This window comes from Moschus berezovskii, chromosome 4, assembly GCF_049115385.1.
Source record: "Moschus berezovskii isolate FMDL1 chromosome 4, NW_MosBer_1.0, whole genome shotgun sequence".
Lineage (NCBI taxonomy): Eukaryota > Metazoa > Chordata > Mammalia > Artiodactyla > Moschidae > Moschus > Moschus berezovskii.
Genome location: NC_142463.1, coordinates 13,690,866 through 13,699,700, shown reverse-complemented (window position 1 = coordinate 13,699,700; position 8,835 = coordinate 13,690,866). Strand labels below are relative to the sequence as shown.

At 41.9% G+C, this 8,835-nt stretch overlaps 1 non-coding gene across 1 annotated transcript; it reads right to left on the bottom strand.

The window, feature by feature from the left end:
• Positions 1–8,474: 8,474 nt before the first annotated feature.
• Positions 8,475–8,546, bottom strand: TRNAA-UGC (transfer RNA alanine (anticodon UGC)). Its single transcript has one exon. It is a non-coding gene; the product is annotated as a tRNA-Ala (tRNA).
• Positions 8,547–8,835: the final 289 nt, after the last annotated feature.

Genomic DNA, 8,835 nt, shown 5'->3' with positions numbered 1-8,835 from the left:
TAGGTCCTTATTTTCTACTTATTTTATAGACAGTAATATGCATATGTTAATCTCAAACTCCTTATTTATGTCCCTCCCTCACCACTACCTATTCCCTTTGTAATGATAAATCGGTTTTCTATGTCTGTGATTCTGTTTCTCTTTTATAATAAGTTCACTTGTTTAATTTCTCTTAGATTCCGTATGGAAGGGATATCAGATGATATTAGGCTTTCTCTGTGTGGCTTATTTCACTTAGTATGATAATATCAGTTGTGTCCATGTTGCTGCAAATGGCATTACTGTGTTCTTTTTTATGGCTGAATAGTAGTCCATTACATGTATATGTGTTGTATATATATATATGTACACCACATCTTCTTCATCCACTCATCTGCTGATGACATTCAGGTTGCTTCTATGACTTGGCTATTGTAAGTAGTGCTACTGTGAACATTAAGGTGCTTGTATCTTTTCAAATTATATGTAGCTTTGTCTGGGTATATGCCCAGGAGTGGGATTGCTGGGTCATACAGTAACACTATTTTTAGTTTTTATAAGGAACATCCATACTGTTATCCACAATGGTTGCACCAATTTACATCCCCACCAACAGTGTAGGTGTTTTTCTCCACACCCCTCCAGCATTTGTTACTTGTAGACTTGTTTATGATGGCCATCCTGGTGTGAGATGATTCCTCATTGTAATTTGGATTTGCATTTCTCTATTAATTAGCAATCGGAGAAGGCAATGGCACCCCACTGCAGTACTCTTGCCTGGAAAATCCCATGGACGGAGGAGCCTGGTAGGCTGCAGTCCATGAGGTCGCTAAGAGTCGGACACGACTGAGCGACTTTACTTTCACTTTTCACTTTCACGCATTGGAGAAGGAAATGGCAACCCACTCCAGTGTTCTTGCCTGGAGAAATCCAGGGACCGGGGAGCCTGGTAGGAGGCCGTCTATGGGGTCACACAGAGTCGGACACGACTGAAGTGACTTAGCAGCAGCAGCATTAACTAGCAATATTGAGCATCTTTTTGTAAAATTGATTTTTTTTTTTTTACAAAAATAGCATTCAGAGACTGAATAAAGGTAGAATGAGTAGTATCTCAGCAGGTAGGATAGACAGCTATCGCCAATTCCCTCTTGTCCTGCCTCCCTATACTGCAAAGCCTAGAAATCTGACTGCATTTCCTAGACCTTCTTGTACCTGGATGTGTTTTAAATTCCCCACTACGTGTGTAAGAAGGTTTTGTTGAATCTGGAACTGAGTTAAGTGACGGAGAAGTGAAGCAACATGTGATGATTTAGGAAGTCATCGCTCTGGCTGTGGTTTCCCCTTCCCTAGATCTTGGCTAAGGTGTTGTGTTCTTAGAACCAATAGTTATGTCAACTTCCTGTTTCCCCACTTCTCTAATGTGGCAGAGATAATAGTTTTCTTGGTGAAAGTTGTGCCTGACTTGAATCAATCCTCATTCAATAACCAGCTCCAAGTAAGCATGCACACGTGCTAAGTTGCTTCAGGTGTGTCCAATTCTTTGTGACCCTCTGGACTGTAGCCCGCCCGGCTCCTCTGTCCATGGGATACTCCAAGCAAGAGTACTGGAGAAGGGTTGCCGTGTTCTCCTCCAGTGGATCTTACCCACCCAGGGATCGAACTCCTGTCTCTCATGTCTCCTGCATTGGAGGGCAGGTTCTTTGCCCCTAGTGCCACCTGGGAAGCCCAGCCTTAAGTGTTCAGTTCAGTTCAGTCGCTCAGTCGTGTCCGACTCTTTGCGACCCCATGAATCACAGCACACCAGGCCTCCCTGTCCATCACCAACTCCTGGAGTACACTCAAATTCATGTCCATCGAGTCGGTGATGCCATCCAGCCATCTCATTCTCTGTCGTCCCCTTCTCCTCCCGCCCCCAACCTTACCCAGAATCAGAGTCTTTTCCAGTGAGTCTACTCATCACATGAGGTGGCCAAAGTATTGCAGTTTCAGCTTTAGCATCAGTCCTTCCAATGAACACCCAGGATTGATCTCCTTTAGAATGGACTGGTTGGATCTCCTTGCAGTATAAGGGACTCTCAAGAGTCTTCTCCAGCACCACAGTTCAAAAGCATCAATTCTTCGGCGATCAGCTTTCTTCACAGTCCAACTCTCACATCCATACATGACCACGGGAAAAAACATAGCCTTGACTAGACAGACCTTGGTTGGCAAAGTAATGTCTCTGCTTTTTAATATACTATCAAGGTTGGTCATAACTTTCCTTCCAAGGAGTAAGTGTCTTTTAATTTCATGGCAGCAGTCAGCATCTGCAGTGATTTTGGAGCCCCCAAAAATAAAGTCTGACACTGTTTCCACTGTTTTTCCATCTATTTCCCATGAAGTGATGGGACCAGATGCCATGATCTTTGTTTTCTGAATGTTGAGCCTCAAGCCAACCTTTTCACTCTCCTCTTTCACTTTCATCAAGAGGCTTTTAGTTCCTCTTCACTTTCTGGCACAAGGGTAGTGTCATCTGCATATCTGAGGTTATTGATATTTCTCCCAGCAATCTTGATTCCAGCTTGTGCTTCTTCCAGCCCAGCGTTCCTCATGATGTACTCTGCATATAAGTTAAATAAGCAAGGTGACAATATACAGCCTTGATGTACTCCTTTCCCTATTTGGAACCAGTCTGTTGTTCCATGTACAGTTTTGACTGTTGCTTCCTGACCTGCATACAGGTTTCTCAAGAGGCAGGTCAGGTGGTCTGGGATTCCCATCTCTTTCAGAATGTTCCACAGTTTATTGTGATCGACACAGTCAAAGGCTTTGGCATAGTCAATGAAGCAGAAATAGATGTTTTTCTGGAACTCTCTTGCTTTCTCTATGATCCAGCAGATGTTGGCAATTTGATCTCTGGTGCCTCTGCCTTTTCTAAAACCTGCTTGAACATCTGGAAGTTCACAGTTCACATATCGCTGAAGCCTGGCTTGGAGAATTTTGAGCATGACTTTACTAGCGTGTGAGATGAGTGCAATTGTGCAATAGTTTGAGCATTCTTTGGCATTGCCTTTCTTTGGGATTGGAATGAAGACTGACCTTTTCCAGTCCTGTGGCCACTGCTGAGTTTTCCAAATTTGCTGGCATATTGAGTGCAGCACTTTCACAGCATCATCTTTCAAGATTTGAAATAGCTCAACTGGAATTCCATCACCTCCACTAGCTTTGTTTGTAGTGATGCTTTCTAAGGCCCACTTGACTTCACATTCCAAGATGTGTGGCTCTAGGTGAGTGATCACGTTATCGTGACTATCTTGGTCGTGAAGATCTTTTTTGTACAGTTCTTCTGTGTATTCTTGCCACCTCTTCTTAATATCTTCTGCTTCTGTTAGGTCCATACCATTTCTGTCCTTTATCGAGCCCATCTTTGCATGAAATGTTCTCTTGGAATCTCTAATTTTCTTGAAGAGATCTCTTGTTTTTCCTATTCTGTTGTTTTCCTCTATTTCTTTGCATTGATCACTGAGGAAGGCTTTCTTATCTCTCCTTGCTATTCTTTGAAACTCTGCATCCAGATGCTTATATCTTTCCTTTTCTCCTTTGCTTTTCGCTTCTCTTCTTTTCACAGCTATTTGTAAGGCCTCCTCAGACAGCCATTTTGCTTTTTTGCATTTCTTTTCCATGGTGATGGTCTTGGTCCCTGTCTCCTGTACAATGTCCCGAACCTCCGTCCAGAGTTCATCAGGCACTCTATCTATCAGATCTAGACCCTTAAATCTATTTCTCACTTCCACTGTATAATCATAAGGGATTTGATTGAGGTCATATCTGAATGGTCTAGTGGTTTCCCCTACTTTCTTCAATTTAAGTCTGAATTTGGCAATAAGGAATTCATGATCTGAGCCACAGTCAGCTCCTGGTCTTGTTTTTGCTAACTGTATACAGCTTCTCCATCTTTGGCTGCAAAGAATATAATCAATCTGATTTCGGTGCTGACCATCTGGTGATGTCCATGTGTAGAGTCTTCTCTTTTGTAGATCACTACAATTTGTAGTCTTGTTTGCAGTAGGCTCTGTGAAGTATACTGGTCCAGTCTTGACCTGATGTCCCAAGCAGGGCTGCTCTTGAATGTTAAGTGCGTTGGGGCCCCTTGTCCTGCATTTGTGAAATTCCCTCAGGTTATGAATCTAACCTATAGGGCTTATCATCCTCTATAAAAGCTAAAGTGCTAGGAACTTTCTTTCTGACATCCCTTGCAGCCAGAACATCAGTACATGAACCAGGCTCTGCCAGTTTGGCACACCAGCCTCAAAGATAGCTAGAAAGACTGGTTTCAGGAAGATCACTTGCTGGAAAAGCAGTGACTGCAGGGGTAGTGGTCAGTCCAATACTCAGTGCTGGTTGAATCATCAACACAGGCTTCATGTCCAGCATTCTGCAGCCATGGCACTAGTGTCCTTGTCACCAGACCAATTCTGTAACTTGACTTTAGCTGTTTCTTGTTGTGTGACCCGGAGTGTGAGTCTTCTCTTCAGTTCTCCCACTGATTCTGTGAGCAACTTAATATCTTTTAATAAATTTCTTTCTGCCTAAAACATCCAGAACTAGTTTTTGTTGCTTGAAATTAAGAATCTCGACGGAGGTACTTCCTTGGTAGTCTAGTGGTTAAGACTCTGTGCTTCCACTGTGGGGGCAAAGGTTCCATCCCTGGTCAGGGAACTAAGATCCCACATCCCAAGTGGCTGGAAAGAAAAAGAATCTTGATGGATACAAAGAAAGAAGAAATATCCTACCACTTAGGTAGGGTTTTTGCCAGCAAGATTTGAAGGAACACACTTTTCATTACTGAAGTATGGCCAAGTGATAGCATAGATCCATCTATGCTATTACTTGTATTATTTAGGGTTCTTTGGATACATCTATATATCTGTATTGAGTTAGATAAGCCTTGTCTAACTCAGTGAAACTAAGCCATGCCGTGTGGGGCCACCCAAGACGGGCGGGTCATGGTGGAGAGGTCTGACAGAATGTGGTCCACTGGAGAAAGGAATGGCAAACCACTTCAGTATTTTTGCTTTGAGAACCCCATGGACAGTATGAAAAGGCTAAATGATAGGATACTGAATGAACTCCCCAGGTCGGTAGGTGCCCAATATGCTACTGGAGATCAGTGGAGAAATAACTCCAGAAAGAATGAAGGGATGCAGTCAAAGCAAAAACAACACCCAGTTGTGGATGTGACTGGTGATAGAAGCAAGGTCCAAAGCTGTAAAGAGCAATATTGCATAGGAACCTGGAATGTTAGGTCCATGGATCAAGGCAAATTGGAAGTGGTTAAACAGGAGATGGTAAGAGTGAACATTGACATTTTAGGAATCGATGAACTAAAATGGACTGGAATGGGTGAATTTAACTCAGATGACCGTTAAATCTACTACTGTGGGCAGGAATCCCTTAGAAGAAATGGAGTAGCCATCATGGTCAACAAAAGAGTCCGAAATGCAGTACTTGGATGCAATAAAAAATGACAGAATGACCTCTGTTTGTTTCCAAGGTAAACCATTCAATATTACAGTAATCTAAGCCTATGCCCCAACCAGTAATGCTGAAGAAGCCGAAGTTGAACGGTTCTATGAAGACCTACAAGACCTTTTAGAACTAACACCCAAAAAAGATGTCCTTTTCATTATAGGGGACTGGAATGCAAAAGTAGGAAGTCAAGAAACACCTGGAGTAACAGGCAAATTTGGCCTTGGGACACAGAATGAAGCAGGGCAAAGGCTAATAGACTTTTGCCAAGAGAACGCACTGGTCATAGCAAACACCCTCTTCCAACAAAACAAGAGAAGACTCTACACATGGACATCACCAGATGGTCAACACCGAAATCAGATTGATTATATTCTTTGCAGCCAAAGATGGAGAAGCTCTATACAGTCAGCAAAAATAAGACCAGGAGCTGACTGTGGCTCAGATCATGAACTCCTTATTGCCAAATTCAGACTTAAATAGAAAGAAGTAGGGAAAACCACTAGACCATTCAGATATGACCTAAATCAAATCCCTTATGATTATACAGTGGAAGTAAGAAATAGATTTAAGGGACTAGATCTGATAGATAGAGTGCCTGATGAACTCTGGACGGAGGTTCATGACATTGTGCAGTAGACAGGGACCAAGACCATCCCCATGGAAAAGAAATGCAAAAAAGCAAAATGGCTGTCTGAGGAGGCCTTACAAATAGCTGTGAAAAGAAGAGAAGCGAAAGGCAAAGGAGAAAAGGAAAGATATAAGGATCTGAATGTAGAGTTCCAAAGAATAGCAAAGAGAGATAAGAAAGCCTTCCTCAGCGATCAGTGCAAAGAAATAGAGGAAATCAATGGACAAGGAAAGACTAGAGAGTTCTTCAAGAAAATTAGAGATTCCAAGGGAACATTTCATGTGAAGATGGACATAATAAAAGACAGAAATGGTATGGACCTAACAGAAGCAGAAGATATTAAGAAGAGATGCCAAGAATACACAGAAGAACAATACAAAAAAGATCTTAATGACCCACATAACCACGATGGTGTGATCATCACTCACCTAGAGTCAGACATCCTGGAATGTGAAGTCAGGTGGGCCTTAGGAAGCATCACTATGAACAAAGCTAGGGGAGGTGATGGAATTCCAGTTGAGCTATTTCAAATCCTAAAAGATAATGCTGTGAAAGTGCTGCACTCAATATGCCAGCACATTTACAAAACTCAGCAATGGCCACAGGGCTGGAAAAGGTGTTTTCATTCCAATCCCAAAGAAAGACAATGCCAAAGAATGTTCAAAGTACCACACAATTGCACTCATCTCACACGCTAGCAAAGTAATGCCCCAAATTCTCCAAGCCAGGCTTCAACAGTACATGAACCGTGAACTTCCAGATGTTCAAGCTGGATTTAGAAAAGGCAGAGGAACTGGATATCAAATTGCCAGCATCTGTTGGATCATAGAAAAAGCAAGATAATTCCAGAAAAATGTCTGCTTCATTGACTATGCTAAAGCCTTTGACTGTGTGGATCACAATAAACTGTGGAACATTCTTAAAGGGATGGGAATACCAGACCATCTTGCCTGACTCCTGAGAAATCTGTATGCAGGTCAGGAAGCAACAGTTAGAACCAGACATGGAAAAAGAGACTGGTTCTAAATTGTGAAAGGAGTACATCAAGGCTGTATTTTGTCAACTTGCATATTTAACTTATATGCAGAGTACATCATGGGAAATGCCGGGCTGGATGAAGCCCAAGCTAGAATCAAGATTGCCAAGAGAAATGTCGATAACCTCAAATAAGCAGATGACATCACCCTTATGGCAGAAAGTGAAGAGGAACTAAAGAGTTTCTTGATGAAAGTGGAAGAGGAGAGTGAAAAAATTAGCTTAAAACTCAACATTCAAAAAACTAAGGTCATGGCATCAGGTCCCATCAAGGCAAATACCTGGGAAACAATGGAAACAGTGACAGATTTTATTTTTTGCGTTCCAAAATCACTGCTTATAGTGACTGCAGTCATGAAATTAAAAGATGCTTCCTCTTTGAAAGAAAAGCTATGACCAACCTAGACAGCATATTAAAAAGCAAAGACATTACTTTGCCAACAAAGGTCTGTCTAGTGAAAACTATGGTTTTTCCAGTAGTCATGCATGGATGTAGGAGTTGGACCATAAAGAAGGCTAAGCACCAAAGAATGGATGCTTTTGAACTGTGGTGCTGCAGAAGAGTCTTGAGAGTCCCTTGGACTGCAAGGAGATCAAATCAGTCAATCCTAAAGAAATCAACCCTGAATATTCATTAGAAGGGCTGATGCTGAAGGTAAACCTCCAATACTTTGGCCTCTTGATGCACAGGGCTGACTCATTAGAAAAGACCCTGACGCTGGGAAAGACTGAAGGCAACAGGAGAAGGTGGAGGCAAAGGATGAGATGGTTAGATAGCATCACTGACTCAATGGACATGAGTTTGAGCAGACTCCAGGAGATAGTGGAGGACAGGGAAGCCTCGTGTGCTGCAGTCCATGGAGTCTCAAAGAGATGGTTATGACTTAGCAACTGAACAACAAAACATCAAGAACAAAGAGAAGAGTTAAAAAGCAATGAGAATCCAATGAGTTTTACACTTAAAGATGATTAAAATGGTAAATACTATGTTACATATATTTTATCAAAAAAAGTTCTGAGAAATTTAACTAAGGTCAGAAATTCTAAATTAAAACCTTCACCAATCTCTGTAACTTGCAGGCATGTGTATGTGTGTGTGCATGCGTATACTCAGTCATGTCCAACTCTTTGTGACCCCATGGGCTGTAGCCTTCCAGGCTCCTCTGCCGATGGAATTTTCCAGACAAGAATACTGGAATGGGTTGCTATTTCCTACTCCAGAGGATCTTCCTGAGCCAAGAGATCAAACCTGCATCTTGTGCCATCTTTTGCAGTAGTAAGCAGATTCTTTACCACTAAGCCACATGGGAAGCCCAAAATTTGGAGATGCCGGGTATTGAACCCAGGGCCTCATACATGCAAAGCATGTACTCTACCACTGAGCTACATCCCCTGACCAACTTTTAGCACAGTGAATTTCTATATGGTGAATACAGCCAAGAATCATGCTGCATATACCAATCCTTCCAGTTACCCTGCTGTTGGTTTTTCTGGCATTCAAGGGTTCCTAAATTTCTCTAGTGAAATTAAACAAGGGAAAATATCCAGGATTTTTAGACTCTTTTGTTACTTGCTTAGACTTCCAGTCATTGCTATTTGCTTTTTCTTGGTTGTACTTTTAATTCCTTCTAATTTATTTCAACATATTAAACATAATTAAACTATAGTTTATAGTTCAAAAT